The following is a 22,148-nucleotide window of genomic DNA, read 5'->3' on the forward strand; positions in this document are numbered from 1 at the left end:
TACTATTTACTCCAGGGCTTTGTCTGATGTAGGAATGTATTGTCCTCCAGATGTAGGTGGACTACATCTCCCATCATGTCCGACCACTGCCCATGTTGGCTGGAGCTGATGGGAGCCAGAGTTTGCTGCTTGTGAGCAAGGCCAGGAAGTTACAAAGTTTAACACCAGCTCAGTCAGCTCTGCCACAGGGGTGTAATAATAATAATAATAATAATAATAATAATAATAATAATAATAATAATAATAATAATAATAATAATAATTTATTATTTATACCCCGCCCATCTGGCTGAGTTTCCCCAGCCACTCTGGGCAGCTCCCAATCAAGTGTTAAAAACAGTACAGCATTACATATTAAAAACTTCCCTGAACAGGGCTGCCTTAAGATGTCTTCTGAATGTCAGGTAGTTGTTTATCTCTTTGACATCTGATGGGAGGGCGTTCCACAGGGCAGGCACCACTACCGAGAAGGCCCTCTGTCTGGTTCCCTGTAGCCTCACTTCTTGCAATGAGGGAACTGCCAGAAGGCCCTCAGCACTGGATCTCAGTGTCCGGGCTGAACGATGGGGGTGGAGACGCTCCTTCAGGTATACAGGTGTAAGAAGGCAACATTTTCCATTCTCCCCTGCACTGTAGGCAGCACTGTTTCCTTTCTGCCACTGTTCATCTTCCACCAAAAGCTGGCTAATCGTCTTGCTGTTCCCTTTGGGGAAATTGCACAAGGAGTCATAGGAGGCAACCTCTAGAGGTCATGGGGGCTTCGCCTCCACAATAAAATGTTTGAGGGGGCCGGGGCCCCACAAAGTTGATGGTGTGTGTGCACTGTTTCATGTGATCAATTGTGCAGGGTGGAGCTTACCTAGGCCCCCCACAATGTTTTATTCAAGTTGGCACCCCGTAAGGAATTCATAAATAACGTTAGTTACGTTGTCACTGTGCTGTTTCTCCCCACTCATTCCAGCCCAAACACAATGCCAGTTTGGCATTGGGGGACCATAATCAATTACACATCATTTGTGGACTGAAAGCAGCAGCAACAGTGAATACTGATCATATACGCTGGCTTGGTTTCTGTTCAGCACCTGGGAGAATAAGCAAGCATCAGCAGTTTCTGCTCCGGTGTCCATTTTCGTCGAAATCCTCCAGCACCCCTACTCCAGAATTACAGTAACTGCACACAAAGGCTTTTTGGCTCTGCAAAGGAAGGAAGGAAGGAAGCAAACAGACAGTGGCAAGCTGGACCACCTGGGAGTGGTTACTGTCAGATGATGGAGAGCAAGAGGGAGCAGATTTGTGCTTCCTTCCCTTTGGCTCCAGTTTTGCCTGCAATGCTTATTGAACGGGGTGGTGTGGAGGAAAAGAGGGCAATAAGATTAGACAGTGTGCATTTTTTACTTTCCCCCTCTCTCATCTTTTTTTTTATAAGTCCCACAACTGTCACTGAAGTGTACATAACAGCAGAAGGATTCTTTCCTATCACTGTATATTTGGGAGACTTCATTTAGGGAGCTTTTCCTCCACACCCTGTCTTGCAGTGAAGGATGAATTGCAGCCGCAATAAATTACCTCCTTGCAGAAACAGGCAAAGCAGAGGAATGGCTTGCTGGCTTGCTTCTGGCACTGGGGCCTTTGCAGAGATATGCAGGTGGAGTGAGTGAGTGAGTGAGGTTTGCCTTAGCCACTGCCTGATCACTGTGTGTGTGTGTGTGTGTGTGTGTGTGTGTGTGTGTGTGCGCGCACTTCAAAAATGCTGAACTCCTTGTGACCCTGAAAGGAAGCTCTCTAGCCTGGGAGAACAGGGAAGATGAGCCAAGGGAACATTCCTGAATGAAGAAGCAGGGGCATTTTTAACCTCTGTTTTGGAGCAAAGGGTGGATGTGGATGTTGGAGGACCATACCAAAATCATTGGCTGGAAAGTCATCTCAGACACATTAACCTATTTCCAGTCTCTGCCAGCTCTGCAAGTGCTCAATCGTAGATTTGTTCTTTCCCATTTTTGCAGTCTTTTTTTTAAGGTACACATGTGTGCGCGTGCACACACATGGATGCAGTGGTTCAGGGTTGCGGGGGAATGAAAACCTGTTACTATTTTCTGCAGCAAGGTCCCTGCCTCCAGTTTTCTAGAGCTGCCCAGTCATCAAGAAAAGGAAACTCTGCAGCCACTGTATGCTCCAGAGCATTTAAGAACACTGACAACACAGGGTGCTTCAGTATCAAGAGAACAGGGTGCAAGGTTTGTTACGTATAAGGGAACTTCATAGAAAACACAATTTACGTCACTCCAAAAGATTATATTGGAGCAAGTAAAATCATTTGCCTGCATATGTGAGCAGAAAATAATAGATCTAGCTGAAAGGCAACACACAGAGATCTACATCAAGCATTGCAATGCATCCCTAATTCTTATTATTTTATAATCTTAGAAGGCGCGTGGCTGTGACTATCATGAAGGGACCCCACACATCTGAATTTGCCACTACACTGGAAAATAGGGACACTTGGAGGGTCTGCATCTTGGCTCCCTGTACCTGCTGTAGTTGTGGATCGAGGGCCCGACCCCGCGATGTGAAATAAATACACAAGGACACGTGATATAAGGTTAATGGGCAAGAAAAGGCCACAACTTTATTGATTACAGCAGTGGAAAAGGTATTGGCTTAGGCATTGGATGACTATAGGAGGTGGGTTTATTCAACAGTGGGTGCAGCCTGTTGATGCTAATCCAACTATAGGCTCACCCCCTGATGTCACCGAGGGTCGTGCCATGGCCTCCCGCCAAGCAGGCATCGGACGGAATACACGACCACCAGATTCCTTTAACGGAATAACCCACGGTAGATAGCATAGGCGATGGCCACACCTAGCCCTTGACACAGCGCAACACATGAATCCAATGCCTAACCTACCCACCAATACCACGAAAGTTGTGACGATTGCTACGAGGTAGGCGAAAAAACCAAAAAGGCCTAATGCCCAAATGGGAAAAATTCCTACCAGGCCCCCCAGACAACCAGGACGGCCAACCTAAGGTCCATAGCAAGGCCAAAAACCTATACCCTGAGCTAAATGGGAGTGGAGGGTGGGTGACTCGCTGAGGGACGACGGTGTTCTGTTTTATTAGCCGTGACCCCCGCTAATTGATTTACAAACCTCGATTAGCGGTTTATTGCTGCCCGGCACGCTTCCACTCCAGCTCTTCCGTCACGGTTTTAGCAGAGCTTCGCACAGCGTTGTAAACTGTCATCAACTTGATTCAGCTCCCAGACAAACACACAGAGTCCCGTTTGTCCATTATACAGCTTTTATTTCCAACATTTCTCAGGTATTTCCAGGGCTAGTTGCAGCCATCACTGCCCTGCGTCTGTTCCCCACAGCTTACATAGTGGGACTGGCAAACTTTGCCCAGAAGCTCCTCCCAGCTTCTAAAATTGACGTCAGAATGGTGAGGCATCATGGGAACAACTTTAACCAGTTAAGTTCCAACTCCAACAGACGGCGAATGAGGAGGAGGCGAAGCTGGCACCACAGCATTAAGCTGTTACACACGCCCCCCGGAGGCACCTGGTTGGCTGCCTCCAGTGGGCCTGGGCGCCAGCCAGGTAGGGAGGGGAGGGTGCTAATGCCCCCTACCAGGGGCGGAGCTCGGTCTCCCGCCCACAACCACTCCTCTCTCTTCCAGGGAGGAGAGTCTTTGCAAGATCCATACATGGAGTGCGGGCTGGACTTTAATGTTCCTTCCAACTCTAAGATTCTATGGTTCTGTGATTTCCATGACAAACAGCGAACCACTTTTCAAACTGAGATGACTTTGAAAACATTTTTTTAAAAAAGTGGACTAGATGGGCTTCTTCTACTCAAAGAAAATAAAAATAGGAAAATCTCATTGGGGAACACAAGTCTTTGGTGTGCGCCTAAAGAAATTCATTGGCTCCTGAACTCTGTCTTCAGATCTCTCCTGCAATGTTGTGGCTATAACAATGTGATAACCAGCCCTAGGGACACAATGGGATTAAAATCTAGATGAAGTTGAACCAAAGACGGAAGAAATTGAAGTTCAAGGTTTCTTCCAGAATTCAACTTAATTTAATTGTAGTTTTGAAGTTTGCACCAGGGGCACCTCCAGATCCCCTGGTGTAATAACAGAAGAAACCTAATTAAGAGACGCTAATGAGAGACACTATTAAAAATCCTGCTTGCTTTGATGAATTTCCTTGCTAGGCTTGTGCTGCAAATAAACAATAGGTTCAGATAGTTTTCGGCCTTAAAGTGTAAATTACCACCATACTATCAACTGATCTTGGCAGCCAATTAAATCAAATAAATGTTGTCTCAATGCATTAGGAAGAAATATGAATTAATCCAACAACAGAATCCATTAAAGTGGAAGATTTTTCAGGATATAAATGGAAGTAATTAAGGCCATGGTTCTTTTCATATTGTGGATGGCTTTCCAGTTATCGTCACCAAATGGAGAAAGGGGATTTGCCTCCATTACTAGAATAGCCGCTGCAAACCTACGCAAATATGCTCAGAAGTACATTTCATTAAGTTCAGTGCTCTTTATTGCCAAAACCTCGGTGGAACATAGTCCTCCAAGATCAGCAGGCAGACAACACATTCTGATTACTCAATGTGTTGTATGACTATGTACTTGTTTATGCTAGTTCACTTGCCAATTCACTTCGTGGGTTCTAGAGTTAAGCAGAGAATGGGCAGGGTAATTTACTGCTTGTATTATTATTATTATTATTATTATTATTATTATTATTATTATTATTATTATTATTATTTTCTCCTAGTATTTTATTTATTTGCTGATTTCATTATTTTAATATAACCCACATGGAGAGTTTTCACTGACAGGTGACATGGAAATCGCCCAAACAAATATCCCCTGGTATTTGACATTCTAAGTACATTTGATCAAGTTGGTTGCAGCAACTCGTAGGGTTCTATTTGTATCATCTATGGCATCATAAGAAGAAGACCCAAAGCCCATCTTGTCCAGCATCCTATTCTCGCAGTGGCCAACCAGATGTCTATAGGAAGCCTTCAGGCAAGACCTGAACACAACACTTTCCCCCAGGAGTTCCAGCTTGGCACCGAAATTTGCAGGGGAATTTTGTGGGTGCTCGGGCACCCAGGGTCCCAGGGGGTTGGCGCTTATGCTTCCCCCTTCTGTGGTTTCCAGCAAATGGTATTTAGAAGCATACTGCCTCCAACAGAGGAGGGAGCATGCAACCATTGTGGCTAGTAGACATTAATAGCTTTCTCCATGTATTTGTCTAACCCTTTTCTTTCTTTTTCTTTTTCTAATTTTATTTTATTTCCATGCTTATTACATACAAAAAAAGGGGAACAATACTGAAAAGGGGGTACAACTTAAGAGGGGAGGGAAAAGGAAAGAAAATGAAATTTACACAATCTGTTATTAAGATAAAAATTATGACAAAAAATTATGATTACAATTTCATGTTACAATAAACGTAAAAAAAATCTCATCTTTTATACCCAACTTCCCATTTTTTCCTTAATTCTTTTTACATAAATTTACTGCCATATCAAAATACTATTTTTTATGTTGCTATTTTCACGATTTAGAAATGTTTATATTTATATAAGCAATTAATAAAAACTGCTCCAACAATTACTGTTGGTTGCTTTGTACATTTTGGCTAATTTCCATGGAGTTAAATACCACCAGTGTTGTCCTTTTCTAAAGCCATCCGAGTTGCTCACCATCATTGCTTCTTGTGGGAGCTAATTCCATAGATTCCCTATGAACTGTTTGAAGAAGCACTTGCTTTTGGTACCTGGGAACCCCCCTCCCCTGCCATACACACACCGGTACCGTACTTTTAAGTCACATCCACATGAGAGCCCAAGATGTACAGGAACACCCTTCTGTCCACTTCTCCCCACCTCTCTTCCCCGCACACACCTTTGGCCTACTCTCTGTCTCACTCCCTTGCATTTCCACTGCAGACAAAGGGGATGGATGAACTTTCTCCACCAACAAGGATGAGCTGTTGGCAGCGCAAGACACATGCGAGCCCTGGAGTAACCAGCCAGGTCCCGAGGGTGGCAGCCAACGAGCCCAGATGGCTGGCTTCACTTAATTGGTGCTTTATTTTTAAATTTGCAGTCAACATCACACTACTCCATCCCTTAATTGCACAGTCTAAAATAAACAAAGGGCTTTAAGTTTCGCCTTTCCTCCACCTAGCCTTCTCTTTCCCTTGCGCTCCATTTCAAAGTAAGGCTTCGGATGTCTGACATGCATTCATTTAGATGATAGAAGTGGGGAGTGTTGAAGGAAGGGGAGATGTCTTAAGTGCCTGATATATAGCTCATTGGCTTGTGGTCAACCATTCCATCAGCCGTTTCCAGGAAAAGCACCCCATCTGGAGCACCAGGAGCCAAAAGAACAATTTGGTTGGTGTCTTGGGGCCAGCTTTAAACCAGTTCAATCTAATCCACCACATAGCGTCTGGGTCATATTACTTCTGCTAGGATGCTACTGCTTTCTTTCCAGGTGGGAGGTATTATGAATCATCCCGGGATTGGAAGGTAAAATTTATTAGTCATCTTTGCTCCCTCAAGAAGACCAGCGGAGGAGAATTTGCCTCCCACGGTGGCACCAGCTGCATAGCTAGATCCAGACTCACACACGCCACCAGCCAAGAAAGCACACTTTTCAGAGTCCAAAACAAGAAATGATCTCACCAGGAAGGGATGAAAGATGGATCTTCTCAGTAAACTCTTACCCATATCTGGTCATGTACTTCCTTACACAGCCTTCCAGCCATCTCAGGAGTGTTAGAAGGAGCTTCACAGTGACCCTGTTAAGGAACAGTCTGGCAGAATGGGGCCATAGACAGGAGCCAGGGTACCCATTAATCTGTATGGCAGCCTGAGATGTAAGAAGGCAGTTATTTCTATTGACCTGTATTCATCACCACCAGGCGTGTTTCAGTTCTGCTGCACTTCTGGACTTCATTACAGTCCCAATGAAATTATTTGAGTGCCTCACCATGAGCAGCATCCCACACTTAAGGAGGCTTGGGGAATAAGGATTTCAGGATATCTGATGTCCAGAGAAAGGCTTTGGGTGTTCTGGGAAATTACATTTACCAGGTTCCTTGATACTAGGGAAGCTGCTAATGCAGTGTTGAAGATACCATGGAGGGAAACTGATCAGATCAGATTATAATCTAAACCAAAAAAGAGGTACAGTGGTACCTCCAGTTAAGTACTTAATTCGTTCCAGAGGTCCATACTTAACCTGAAACTGTTCTTAACCTGAAGCACCACTTTAGCTAACGGGGTCTCCTGCTGCTGCAGCGCCGCCAGAGCATGATTTCTCTTCTCATCCTGAAGCAAAGTTCTTAACATGAAGCACTATTTCTGGGTTAGCGGAGTCTGTAACCTGAAGCGTATGCAACCTGAAGCGTATGTAACCCGAGGTACCACTGTACATGGATTAATGACTCTCTAAAACTGCTAGCGCATTTGCAAAGCTAAGCAGGTCCAGTATGGTTTCGAATCGGATTGGGGACTGTATGTTGAGATCCTTGCTTTGCTGGGGGGTTGGAGCAGTTGAACCTTGGGGTCCCTTCCAACTCTACAATTCTGCAAACTTCAACAACATTTCTGTGTGGAACACTTCTGAGAAATCCTGCTGTCAGCATGATTCCAGCTTTCTTCAAATTTCCTCAGATGTTTTGCCTGAGGAGCAACCTCTAGAGTCCATTGAAAATCCGTTCTCTTGTGAATTTCAGGTGACAACTGTAATGAACTGCAGAACCCCCCCTGAGAACTTCCTTCACTTTTACCAAAACTTGTCAGGCTTCCCTTTGAAATTCCTTGGGTGCATCTACAGTGGAACAGCCACTAGGTTCCCTTTCAATGTTGCTTTATGACAGACAAAAGAAAATCCTTCTTCACAAAGCACAGTTAAGCTATGGTATTTGCACCCACAAGAGGGAGTGATGGGCACCAATTGAAAAGAGGATTAGACAAATTTATGAATGATAAAACTTTCAGCAGCTACTAACCACAATGGCAATGTTCTACCTCCACTGTCATAGGCACTATGCCTTTGAATATCAATTGTGTTGGGTTGCAAGTGTGAAGAGTTCTGTTGCATTCAGATGCTTCTTGTAGAAGAAGAAGAAGAAGAGTTTGGATTTGATATCTCACTTTATCACTACCTGAAGGAGTCTCAAAGCGGCTAACATTCTCCTTTCCCTTCCTCCCCCACAACAAACACTCTGTGAGGTGAGTGAGGCTGAGAGACTTCAGAGAAGTGTGACTAGCCCAAGGTCACCCAGCAGCTGCATGTGGAGGAGTGGGGAAGCGAACCCAGTTCCCCAGATTACGAGTCTACCGCTCTTAACCACTACACCACACTGGCTCTCATAGGCATCTGGTTGGCCACTGTGAAAACAGGGTGCTGGATTATATGGGCCTTTGGGCTGATCCAGCAGGGCTCTTCTTGTGTTCTGAATACCAGTCATTGGGTTCATTAAGCAAAAGAGAGCTGTTGCCTTCATGTCCTCCTAAGAGCTTTTCAGAAGCATCTGGCTGGCCTCTGCTGGAACAAAGGATGCTGGCTGGAGTTGGCAGGCAAAAATATAATGCATCTTTCTTGGTTGGTTTCATGAATACAGTGGTACCTCTGGATACGAACGCTTCTGGTTGCACATGCGTCAGGTTACGAGCTGTGCTAACCTGGAAGTAGTTGCTCCAGGTTGCGAACTTTGCCCTGGGATGAGAGCGGAAATCATGCACCAGGAGGCGCACTTTTGCTAATGGTGCCTCATTTTAAGAACAGTTTCAGGATAAGAACAGATCTCCAGAATGAATTAAGTTTGTAAACAGAGGTACCACTGTATATGCATTATTATATACAATTCCACCTGATATGCACATATTATCCACACTGATTGATTGGAGAACTGCATTGCAAAATTCAGAGAAGTGCAAATTTCAAAGTATGACTGTGTTTCATAGAATCATAGAAAAGGGACGCGGGTGGTGCTGTGGTCTAAACCACTGAGCCTCTTGGGCTTGCTGAGTGGAAGGTCAGCAGTTCGAATCCCTGTGATGGGGTGAGTTCCTGTTGCTTTGTCCCAGCTCCTGCCAACCTAGCAGTTTGAAAGTACGCCAGTGCAATCACATAAATAGGTACTTCTATGGTGGAAAGGTAAACAATGTCTCCATGCCCTCTGGCTTCCACCATGGTGTTCCATTGTGCCAGAAACAGCTTAGTCATACTGGCCACATGACCAGAAAACTGTATGTGGACAAACGCCAGCTCCCTCAGCCTGAAGCGAGATGAGCGCCACAACCCCATAGTCGCCTTTGACTGGACTTAACCATCCAGGGGTCCTTTACCTTTACCTTTACCATAGAATGGTAGAGTTGGAAGGAGCCAGGAGAGTCATCTAGACTGGCCCCCTGCAATGCAGGAAACATTTGCCCAACATGGGACTCGAAGCCACAGCCCTGAGATTAAGGATCTCGTGCTCTCCTTACTGAGCTATCCTGGCTCATGAAACATTTTGGGAAGTGTGGATCTGGTAGATTCGCCTTCAGATGCGGACTGCATCAAAGTTCTCCCCCAATTCTTCTCTGCTCGTAGCTTCCCTGCCTGCAGAACCCCTGAACAAGGTCTTCTAATAAGCATAATCCCATGGCTGGCAGAACTTTCGAATTTGCTTGTTTCCCAACAATATGTTTGTTCTACTGTTTTACTGGAATGGGGCGTTTGGAAACAGAACATGCTCCATCAAGACAGCAACCAGCTAATAGACAATCCTGTCCCATTTCACTCCCTCACTCCCCAATTTTATTGCAATTGGCTCTCGAGAAAAGATAAGAACATTGACATCCATACCAGCAAGCATCAAACTTTGGGGGCACGCACGTTGCCCATTAGATGGTTCCAGAGCATTGTTCTTCCTCGGAAGCCACAGTCGGCTGCAAATGTACAAGCTTCCCCAGACGATTTCAGCTCATTTGACAATCCAGATTATAAAATTGGCAGCAAACCAGAGACAGGCTGGTGGTGGGGGGGGGGGGGGAGAGAGATTTGACTGTGCATAATTAAGGCCTTCGCTTCTTCCTTTCCAATTCCCCTTTTTTTTCGCTGAGGGGACGACACTTGTACAAAAGACACACAAAGATGCAGGCCTCAGATGTGCAGGAGTTCATTTAAGAAAATACACCTTTCAACATATAATTCCCTTCCACTCTTCTTTCTCCTCCTCCTCCCTCCCTCCCTTCTCTGTCTTGTTCAGGCTCATTATCTCTTGCTTTCCCTTGTATGGTTTCCTCTGAATCTGAGCTCACAATGACTCATTTGGGGAGCAGGGCGGAGGGGGTGCGGAGACTAAACTACCATGCTAGACTCTGTCCCCAGGGCAGCTTGACAATACTGCCTATTATCTGGCATCTTGAAAGGCTGACTTAAAGGCATGAGTTCGTCAAACACACTTCCTTTCATCCTCTCACCTCCAGGGATGCAAAGCAGAGAGGGGCACAGACAGCAGCATCGCTTGCCTTTTCTTAAAGCAGCAGCAGAGAATTACTTAGGCCCCATCCGTGCTATGCATTTAAAGGACGGCGGTGCCACTTTAAGCAGTCCTGGCTTCCCCCAGAGAGTCCTAGGAACTGTGCTTTCTTAAGAGGGTTGAGAGGTGTTAGGAGGCTCCTTTTCCCTTCACAAAGCTGCAATTCCCAGAGTTCCCTGGGAAGAGGGATTTATTGTTAAACCATTTGGAAATGTGTAGCTCTGTAAGGGGAATTTTGGGGGGGGCAGTTCTCCTGACAACACACCCTCCAATATTTCTCTGATGGAAACAGGGGTGTCCTAAGGAAAAGTGCGACATTCCAGGATCAAATCAGAAACCAGGATGGTCAGTTTATTAATGCTTGGGTCATAGGTCATTCACATGCAAGATAAATAAATACAATACAAAACCCGACAGTATAAAATCCTGCATAAAAGACTGCATAAAATCATGTGGCTGCATGTTGTCGTTTAGTCGTGTCCGACTCTTTGTGACCCCATGGACCAGAGCACGCCAGGCACCCCTGTCTTCCACTGCCTCCCGCAGTTTGATCAACCTCATGCTGGTAGCTTCGAGAACACTATCCAACCATCTCATCCTCTGTCGTCCCCTTCTCCTTGTCCCTTCCCTTCATGGATCACTGCCTTGCCGTGGCAAAGGAGCTTGAATAACGATGCCGAGCAGGGCACCCAAGATGGACAGGTCATAGTGGAGAGTTTTGACCAAACGTGATCCACCTGGAGGAGGAACCGGCAAGCCACTCCAGTATCCCTGCCAAGAAAACTCCATGGACACGTTGCTGCATAGAATCATACATAAAATCTACATCTTTGAAGTACAGTCATACTTTGGATCTCGAACACCCTGGAACTCGGACGTTTTGGCTCCCCAGTGCTACAAACCCAGAAGCGATTGTTACAGTTTGTGAATGTTCTTTTGGAACCCAAACGTCCGACGGGGCTTCTGTGACTTCTGATTGGCTGCAGGAGCTTCCTGCAGCCAATCAGAAGCCACAATTTGGTTTTCAAATGTTTTGGAAGTCGAACGGACTTCTGGAATGGATTCCATTCGACTTCCAAGGTACAACAGTACTGCTTAAGTCGCGTGTAACACATACAGAACTTACATATTGAGAGGGTAAAAATTTAATACAAACGGAAACATTAATTATGGGGAGATATTATGGTTAAATAATATCTCTGTGAATCCGGGACTGTCCCTGGAAAATAGGGACACTTGGAGGGTCTGTGACACCTCTCAGCACTCTTAGCAAACGCCACTTCCTAGGATTCTTTGGAGGGTTGATATGACTGCATTGCGGGGGGTTGGACTAGATGGCCCTTGGGGTCCCTTCCAGCTCTACAATCCTATGATTCTATGATTCTTTAAAGTGGCCTGATACATTTTGACATGTGTAGTGTAGGTGGGGGCAGACACAAGCAAGTGGGACAAGCAACAAAATGTTGCAGTATGGAGTGTGGCCTGCTTGGGACTACGGCCACGCTATTCCATTCCCTGCCCCTAAGAGTCTTCCAGTCAGCATTCCAGGGCCACTGAGCAGGTTCAGTACTCATGTGGCTGTTTCAGTGAGTATCCCCACCCTGATAAAGTTTTCTCCGTCTCTTTTTCTCTTTAAACCTTGTGGGTTCCCCCAAGCCCGATGACACATCTTCCTCCTACATAGGGGGTGTCATTGCCATAGGGGCGCATAGTGCATTTCATTACGGTGTGCACTCAGGGATAGATAGATAGGGAGGGAGGGAGGGAGGTAGGTAGGTAGGTAGGTAGATACACTGGTGGAGGAACGGGAGTGCAGAGGGAGTGGACCGCCCCCGGCACCACTATTCCGGTAGGGTGCCATTGCGGCAGCCCACCAGACACGCACTGTGCACTCTCACACACACCGGGTGCCACGCCCCCACAGGTGGCATGTCACGCCCTTGTGGGCGGTGTGCCATGCCCTCGTGGGTGGCATACCACGCCCCCAGGATGCGCACCATGCCCCCACGGGCAGCGTGTCAGGCCCCGGGAGGAACGTCAGGCCCCCAGGGGGCGCCAGCCACATCCCCGCCTGCTCTCTGCCCCCAGTAGCATAGCATGCAGCTTCGCCACTGGATAGATAGATAGATAGATAGATGATAGATAGATAGATAGATAGATAGATAGATAGATATAGATAGATAGATAGATAGATAGACAGACTTACAGTGGTACCTCGGGTTACAGTCGCTTCAGGTTACAGACTCCGCTAACCCAGAAATAGTACCTCGGGTTAAGAACTTTGCTTCAGGATGAGAACAGAAATCACGCAGCAGCAGTGGGAGGCCTCATTAGCTAAAGTGGTACCTCAGGTTAAGAACGGTTTCAGGTTAAGAACGGACCTCCGGAACAAATTGTTCTTAACCCGAGGTACCACTGTATTTCAATGAAGGAAGAAGGGAGGGGGAGAAAATGTCAGGGCAAGCAAATAATGCCAAGCAAGAGGTAAAGATGCAAAAGGCTAACAAAGCAAGAAGCGGAAACAGTTGATCTTTCCTGCAGAGGTAAAGACCCATGTCAAACTGGGCAGAGGCAGGGCAGATCCGGAAGGCCAAGGGTGGCGAGGCTCCCTGTCTGTGTGTCACAAAAGCAGCCCCTTGTCCTCACAGATCTCTCTCTCTCTCTCCAACAGGATTACCAGCTGGGCTCTGATGCAGACAGAGCCAGGAGACAGATGCAGGCAGAATCAAAAGGCTGGAATGGATCCCATTGCCACTTCCAGAGAAAGACTCAGCAGAAGCTGCAGATCCCTTCTGGTCTTTTTCTTCTGCCTTCACCTCTCTCTGTTTGCTTCCCTTGATCCCAAGTCCTTTGAAACATATGGGTGCACCTGGGCAAACCCAGCACACCCCCTGGACCTGCCTATGGCTACTTAAGCAATATGGCTCATAGCCTGGACACCCGATAGAGGAGCAGCTGACAGGGAGGGGCAGTGCTGTGCAGTGACATAACAGGTGTCGCCATCACTTACCTGGAGGAAGATGGGAAGGGACAAGATGGCAAGAATATTGGCACAATAGTTTCATCTGGTTTTTGCTCTCTGACGCTCTTAGCTGCTTTCTGTTGGACAGTTTAACATTAATATTTCTCAGGGGAAGGAAGGAAGGAAGGAAGGAAGGAAGGAAGGAAGGAAGGAAGGAAGGAAGGAAGGAAGGAAAAGGAAGAAAGAAAGAGAGAGAGAGAGAGAGAGAGAGAGAGAGGGAGAGAGAGGGAGAGAGAGAGAGAGAGAGAAAGAAAATAATAACTCAGACTGACCATAAGAATGTTGGTTGCCTGGAAGCCATGCATTATTCATGGGTTCTAGCATCTTCTGTTTTCTTTAGTTCTTTATGAATCCTGTTTAAATGAAGCTTTTTTAAAAAAAAGAAAAAGAAAGAAAAGGAGAGTGCTGCATTTCATTTGTCTGAGTTTAAACCTTGAATAAACCTCTTTCATTTCCTTTATTGATCGTCGCCAAAATTGCATATATATATTACAGCAGCAGCAAATTAAATGTCCTAATGACTGTATTTAAAAAGAGCACAGCACTGTCAATAGCAGATTGGATAAGACACAGAGAGAACTGGACACGACTTCAAAAATTACCTTGTAAATGCAGAAACATTTCCACACCTTGTAGGAAACCAGCAAATTCTCCTTTATCCTAGACCCACAAATTAAAGTCCACTCTATGCATTACCTACTCCAGTTCAGGGGATCACTGCCACACGTGCCTAGCACTATGTTTGCCTTTCCTGGTGTTTGTTTCTCAATGCTAGTGCATTGGTGTCACTTTGGCTAGGATTTCTCCTCCCAGCCAATCAGATGTCGTGTACAGAGTGTGACACTAAGCAGCCAATCAGAGTTGGCTATGCAACATCACTAAGGACTAAAAAAAGCCAACTTGGAAGAAGGGCAAGTGTTTCCTCCTTCAGTTTCCCCTTATTCTGCATGGGTACTGGAAAGGAAAGAGTCTCTTCCTGGACAATCCTATATTATGCCTTGGCAAGCCGGGGATGGTGGTAGTGGTGGTAAGCTGTCCCATAGCTGAGAAAACAAGGATTACAATAGTACCTCAGGTTAAGAACTTAATTCGTTCTGGAGGTCCGTACTTAACCTGAAACTGTTCTTAACCTGAGGTACCACTTTAGCTAATGGGGCCTCACACTGCTGCCACCACACTGCCACCAAACGATTTCTGTTCTCACCCTGAAGCAAAGTTCTTAACCCGAGGTACTATTTCTGGGTTAGTGGAGTCTGTAACCTGACGCGTCTGTAACCTGAAGTGCTTGTAACCCGAGGTACCACTGTACTCCTAAGTCTGTGAGGCACCCTGTGGCACTCTATTACATTTGAGCAGAGTGCAAAAACTTCCTGAGGAATTTTTTCCTGGAGGGCTATGAAAGGTGCAGGGAGCCTTTAGCCATCCAGATGTTGCTGAACTACAACTTCCACCATCCCTGGCCATTGGCGATGTTTGCTGGGGCTGATGGGAGTTGTAGTTTAGCAACATCTGGCAAGCCAAAGGTCTCCCTACGCCTGGGCCAGGATATTCCCGTTAGCATCACACTACCGCTTGGATCCTTTCTGTAGGCTTATTGGTTCCAACACTCTCCATGTAAAGAGGTTGCTCATACCCTTTTTCTTAAATGCAGGTTGAAATGGAACATATAGATTTCATCCTCCGCCATCTCCCAGTCCCATCATCATTGCTTCCCCCCCCCCCTTTTCAAAACCTCACTAAAGAGATGTCAAGCCAAGGGGTCGTCCTTCCCAAGGGCAAACCTCAAATGTCATCACTTCAGACAGAATACATTTCTCGACCACAGAGTAATCAGAATCACTTTTCTGCATGACTGACACTTAGACCTGGGTGCACAAAGGGATCGGCTTGCCAGGTTGTGAAATTGTGGGTATAATAGCCGAGACTCTGATGCACCTGAGGAAGCGCGAAAGCATTTCATTTTGCTGTCTAGTGAGCTTTGAGAAAGAGACAGCCATGGAGAAGCTGCAACACTTTCTATTGCATTCAGGTTCCTTTGAATGAGCTTGCTTGCCTTTTATTATTTGTGCCTCCCCCCCCCCCCAGCCAGAGTTTGGTGCCACCCACCAGGCCTTTCTCTGAACTTTTTATTCGCTGATGTAAAAGAATAACTAAGCATGTGGAAGAAAGCCTCTGAGAAGCAGCACTCGTCTTACAGAACAGAGATGGCGGCGAAAGATTCCTGTGTGACGCACAGAAACAAACTTCTAGAGCACATAAAAGCTCACTTCAAAGGAGAAGCAACGTCTTTTCCAGATCAGATCAAAATCCTGCCCAAGTAAGAATTCCTGACTTCTCCCCATCTCTGCTACCCTCCCTCCCATCCCCAAACGTCATCCCTGCCACCCCACACTCCAAGAACACACTTGCCCTTCCCTTTCTTTAGGTATAGGTCAGATTGAGGAACACATTGCATTCTGGGTAAACTTCTGGGGGTCACGTGCTAGTGGTGGATGTGGCCAGAGCTAAAAACGAGCAGAGCTAGTTTCTAAATGCACTCACACATCCTTCTCTGCCCTCCCTCCAGACAAATAAGAGGCATTATCTGAGTTCAAGCACACATTCCAGCCAGGCAAAAACTCTGCTCTTCCCTCTCCTTGAGGGAAGGTGTGGCCACAGAGGGCTGTGGACTGGGGACAGTGGTGTAGCATGGGGGATCCCACAGGGGCAGTTCCCCTGGGTGCAAAATTGCTAGGAGGTGCAAAAATTCAGCACCCAGTATTGCCTCAATAAAGCTTCACACTTCTGTCACTGGGCTCCATTGAAAACAGCTTCTCCAAGCGAACCAGGAAGTGACCTCCCCAGACAATGGAACAACTCTTCTTTTCTTATCTCTGCACCTGTGATCTCCTGGGTGATACAGATGGCATTAGGCAGTTGAATGCGCACGCACACTCTGGCCCTTTCCTTCCTTCCTTCCTTCCTTCCTTCCTTCCTTCCTTCCTTCCTTCCTTCCTCCCTTCCCTTCCCTTCCCTTCCCTTCCCTTCCCTTCCCTTCCCCCCCACCCCTCCACACTGCCCCAGGCACTGGCAACCTATGCTACAACACTGTCTAGGGAGAGTACTGAGGGCCAGATTGGAGGCTTTGGGGGTGTGCATTCAGCTCCCAGCTCTGAGGCTACCCAGCAGGGAATGCAGACCTCAGGTTAAAGAAGATTCGCCACCCCTGCCTTAGAAAGACTCGGTCCATTCCAAGCCCTTCCATGATAGTTTCCTCTACTTTCTTCAGCCTCCCCTTCAATGCAGGCCCAACCCAAACACAATTTAAACTAAATTAAAACTGTTATCTGGGAGCTGCCTAGTTCAACGCTATCTTGACCAGAAGTCCCTCCCAAACACAAGCAGTGGTGAAGAAGGGTGGTGGTGATAGGATGGACTACATTAAGCTTGAAAGATTTACCAACATGAAGAATCCAGGTCAAGGACAAAGGCTGGCACCAGCACCTGGCATCTTCAGGCAACTTCCAGGGCCCAGACATACCCAACAGAGCCCTCCAGTGATGATAGTTGCTCATCCCACTTACCTGTTCCACTGAACATACACTTATTAGGTGGCAGAGGCCAGGTCTGGCAAAATATCTGCCATTTGAAATTTCCCACAATTCCCTGGGCTCAGCAATGTGACACTGAGACTTTTTGAGAGGACCAAAATGGCAGATGTTATGTGGCTTCCTGCCACAGATCATGGCTTGCAATGGTAAACCACCTGGGGGCCAATAATTATATCAGAAAGGAGTGGTGATGTCAGAGGGGACCTCCCAGACCACACATTGCCCCTTCTAACCTTGCCAAAGACTTTGCAAACAATGTTCAATTAGGGATGGGTGAGTTTGTCAGTGGTTGCTCATTTTTCCAGTCTTAATTCCAGATCTACACATTTTCGCATCAGTTTGTGAATTATTCTGAAAAAAGTGTTCATGAAAATTCAACAACATTTTAGTGCACATTTCTCCTAATGGACATGTGTGTATGCATTTGTTTTCCTAATGCACATACTTCTGCAGAGTATTTTTTCCTAATCTAACACATGTTTAGTATTATATGCACTTATCTTCACCCTTAGGGACGCGGGTGGCGCTGTGGGTTAAACCACAAAGCCTAGGACTTGCCGGTCAGAAGGTTGGCACTTCAAATCCCCGCGACGGGGTGAGCTCCCATTGCTCTGTCCCTGCTCCTGCCAACCTAGCAGTTTGAAAGCACGCCAAAGTGCAAGTAGATAAATAGGTACCGCTCTGGCGGGAAGGTAAACGGCATTTCCGTGCACTGCTCTGGTTCGCCAGAAGTGGCTTAGTCATGCTGGGCACATGACCTAGAAGCTGTACGCCGGCTCCCTTAGCCAATAAAGCAAGATGAGCGCTGCAACCCCAGAGTCGGCCACGACTGGACCTAACAGTCAGGGGTCCCTTTACCTTTACCTTTATCTGCACCCTTTACCCTAATACAGTGGTACCTCGGGTTACTTATGTTTCAGGTTACAGACTCCGCTAACCCAGAAATAGTACCTCGGGTTAAGAACTTTGCTTCAGGATGACAACAGAAATTGTGCTCCGGTGGCACGGCAGCAGCAGGAGGCCCCATTAGCTAAAGTAGTGCTTCAGGTTAAGAACATTTTCAGGTTAAGAACAGATCTCCAGAACGAATTAAGCACTTAACCCAAGGTACCACTGTATATGCATTTTTGTGCATGTTACTTAGCTAGAGAACTGCACTTTAAAACTCAGAGAAGCTCACATTTCCAATGATGGCTCCCTTTCCATCCATGCATTGTTTTGGAAAGTTCAGATTTTGGTACATTCATTTTTAATGTGCACTGAATTGAATTTCTCTCTCTTACATTCAACATTACAAGTGAGATCAAGCTGGTTTACAATAAATCTCTTAAAGGTTTGTCTTACTGCGCTTACATGGGTCGTATTTTTCAATTTCAACCTGGTAGCCATATCCCAGACTCTTCTTTTATTAAAAAACAACAACAACAGCTACAACTGTGGAATAGTGAGAGGACAACCTTGTCCCCCCGCCCTCATTTATGGCCACTTGCCATTTTCTCCCTGCTACTAACAGATGGTTTCACAGCTCCCTCTGAGCTGTGATTAGCATCCAGGACTTGGATGAGAAACAGAGAAATGCGTTCAGCTTTCATGTAAGTTGAGTAACTGTTGCATAAAAATCCCCACACCCTTCTTGAGTATGAAGATTTAGATGGAAAAATAAAAACAAAAATAAATGGAAGTTCGTGAAAATATGGTTCACCTTTCATTTCCATTCCCTTTTCTGTTAAAATAAAATAATTCAGAATTCTGAGTACCGGATGGGGAAAAGGAGAAAGACAGAGAATCATGTAATATAAAGACCATCAAGCCTTCTTCACTCCTTCCCCATGACAAGTTCAAACAAAGGAAGCCCAGAAAAAGAACTTCCTTTTTTCAGGACAACACGAAGCTGCTATTTATGGACCGGTAGGAGAATTAGAGCTGAAGTAATTAGACAAACAATGAAGTTGGAATAAATGGATATAATTATTCCAAAAGGTGGCAGATTGGCAGTCCTGAAGATGGAAGAGCTGTGCTCTCTCCATTGAAGAGAGAAAACCTGGCAAAAAGCTGAACTAGAATGGAATGGCCTTCATCCATGTAGTCCTGCCAATTCCTTGCCTGCTCCAGATGTTTTGCTCACATTAAGAAGTCCTGCACTTGTCCTGTTGCACAGACACTCAGAGCCTGACTCACAAGGAACATTGTTAGGTGAAGAGGCCACGTCACTAGAACCTTTGCACCCCAAACCTTTGAGAGTAAACCTTTTCATTTATTTGGGTGGGGGTGGTAAAGTTCAATGCTGAAGTGTTTTGCTGAAGTGAGAATTGAGTAGATCAGGCATAGGCCCTCCAGATGTTTGGGACTACAGCTCCCATCATCTCTAGCTAACAGGACCAGTGGTCAGGGATGATGGGAATTGTAGTCCCAAACATCTGGAGGGCCGGAGTTTGCCTATGCCTGGAGTAGATGGAGTAATGTAGTTGTAAGGAGATTGCTGAGTGACTGTGTTTGTGGAATTGTGGGTTTAGATTAGTGTTGTGCACTGTGAATTAGGAATGGGGGAGAAAATTGAATGAGTTCAGATTTCAAGGTGAATCTACCTAATTTATACCTCCGGAAACAATAGATGAACCAAATGTAGAAACCAAGCCTTATAAGTTGAAGGAGCTGGGTATGTTTATCCTGGAAAAGTTAGGATTTCAAAAGATGACTATGCTTCATAGAATGATAGAACTGTAGAGTTGGAAGGGAGCCTGGGGGTCATCTTGTTCCACACACTGCAATGCTGGGAACTCAACTAGATCATCCATGACAGATGGCCATCCAACCTCTGCTTAAAAACCTCCAAGGAAGAAGAGTCCACCACCTCCCGATGGAGTCCATTCCACTGTTGAACAGCTCTTACTGTCAGAAAGTTATTTCTGATGTTTAGCCATCATCATCATCATTTTTTAATTTGTATACCGTCTTTCTATCTTACAATACTCAAGGCGGTTTACAAGCTGAAGAAACAAAAAAATGTACATCTTAACAATCTAATGCAATACAAAAATGTGATAATAAAACTTTAAAATAGGCAGCCTACATCAAAAAGTAACATTCAACCATCATTAGAATAGTATTAAATAATAATAACATATAAAATTAAACAGAAATCCACTCAACAGTTACAATAAATAATTTCTAAATTATAATCAATAAAACAACGGCAAGCCACAGTGCATAAAATAATACAATACAAATTGAGAAGCAGAGACTAGAGGGTGGGGCAGGGCAGGTGGAAGGAGGCCTTGCCTGACGAAGTCTCTCCCCTCACAGTTCTTCCTCCAGGACCAGCCTCCTTATGAGGAGTCCCAGGGTCAGAGGGTGGAGCAAGGCAGGTAGAAAGAGGCCTTGCCTGATGGAGTCTCTCCCCTCAGACTCTCTTTTCTTGTAACTTGAAGCCATTTGTTCGAGTTCTGTGCTCCAGAGCCCAAGAGAACAATCTTGCTTCATCTTCTATGTGACAGCCCTTGAAATATTTGAAGATGGCTATCTCAGCCTCCCCCCCCCCCATTTTGCTCCAGCCAAAGGATGTATGAAAACGCATATGCCAAGGGTAAATTTGCATGAAAATAACATACAAAAATGCATTTTAGGGAGGAGGAAAAAGGTGGTGCAAAAATGTGTTGATTAAGACAAACAAACATTAAAATAATGGTTAATTTCCATGAGGATTATTATTGTTGTTGCTTGCAAAGTCCTCAACCCAACATGCCTCAGGGTGCTCACCACTATCTAAGCCTCTTACTTCCCTTTCTCCACATGATGTAGCAAACCCAGCCCCAAATAAAGTTGAGAGGAATACTCTACACACACGTCTCTCCATCAAGGCAAGCAAGATCCATTGTCACTCTTCAAGGATACATTCCACCTGGGGTGGGGGCACTGAGGGGGGCAGTAAGGGATTGGCCCATGGGAAAGGGGTGGCAAAACCCACACTGCTTGCAGGATTGGAGGGTGCGGTGCCAAAACAGAGAAAAATGAAGACTCGGGTGAATGTCATCCTTCTGTAAACCTGACCTGGTTGCAGATGGAATGTCAGTGCAGGTCTTTTAAGATTAGTGCCACATGTTTCTGATAGGCTGTTCCCGTTGCCAGTCTGGCCTCTGCATTCTGCACCAGCTAAAGTAGGGGTCAGCAAACTTTTCCAGTAGGGGGCCAGTCCACTGTCCCTCAGACCTTTTGGGGGGCCGGACTATATTGCAGGGGGGGGGTGACCGAATTCCTATGCCTCACGAATAACCCAGAGATGCATTTTAAATAAAAGGACACATTCTACTCATGTAAAAACACGCTGATTCCCGGACTGTCCACGGGCCGGATTTAGAAGGCGATTGGGTTGGATCTGGCCCCCGGACCCTAGTTTGCCTACCCATGAGCTAAAGCTTCCAAGCCAAACCCTAGGGCAGCCCCATGTAGAGCTTGCTGCAGTAATCCACTCTCCTGCCAGTGATGAGAGGGAATTCTCCCTTCAATACCACTATTAAAAGCACAGAAGCACTGCCCTGACGCGCGCGCGCTCTCTCTCTCTCTCTCTCTCTCTCTCTCTCACACACACACACACACACACAGCACTTCCACTTGGCATTCCCCTGGAATTCACACTCAAATACACACCAGCTGTTTCTATATCCAGTCTAGCAATTACACAATTTGGGCAAGTCAAGTTAGGTTAGGCTGTGAAATGGTGACTTACCCAGAGCTATGTGATCTCTATGGCTGAGCAGAGAGCTGAACTTCACCTTCCAACCTCCACGGTCAACACTCTCCAGCCACTAATTCCAAAACACGAGGAGGAAATTAATAAGATAGACTTTCAGGATGGTATCAGGGAGATAGAAGTCCTCCTTTCCTCCCATGCAAACCTGTCTGCCCTTTAGCACTCAGACACAGGGCTGTGTTGCCTCTACAAGAATAAGAATCCATGCCCA

The 22,148-nt window shown here is 45.9% G+C and overlaps 2 long non-coding RNA genes across 4 annotated transcripts in view; one reads left to right on the forward strand and one right to left on the reverse strand.

Moving 5' to 3' along the window:
- The window catches only part of LOC308573153, a 234,935-nt gene extending 226,525 nt beyond the window's left edge, over positions 1-8,410 (forward strand). Inside the window, exon 2 of the long non-coding RNA XR_014001970.1 lies at positions 8,291-8,410. This is a non-coding gene — a long non-coding RNA (uncharacterized lncRNA). The remainder of the gene's footprint in view (positions 1-8,290) is intronic.
- The window catches only part of LOC308573125, a 31,436-nt gene extending 17,677 nt beyond the window's left edge, over positions 1-13,759 (reverse strand). Inside the window, exons 1-3 of one of the 3 annotated variants that reach the window (XR_014001938.1) lie at positions 13,589-13,759; positions 9,903-10,067; positions 6,049-6,843 (exon numbers count right to left, since the gene is read on the reverse strand). This is a non-coding gene — a long non-coding RNA (uncharacterized lncRNA). Of the gene's footprint in view, positions 1-6,048; positions 6,915-9,902; positions 10,068-13,588 lie in introns of those variants that run through there. The other 2 variants (XR_014001939.1, XR_014001937.1) reach the window with 2 other exon arrangements.
- Between the last annotated feature and the right edge of the window lie 8,389 nt (positions 13,760-22,148).

Source organism: Podarcis bocagei (genome assembly GCF_964188305.1).
Source record: "Podarcis bocagei genome assembly, chromosome: 14".
NCBI lineage: Eukaryota > Metazoa > Chordata > Lepidosauria > Squamata > Lacertidae > Podarcis > Podarcis bocagei.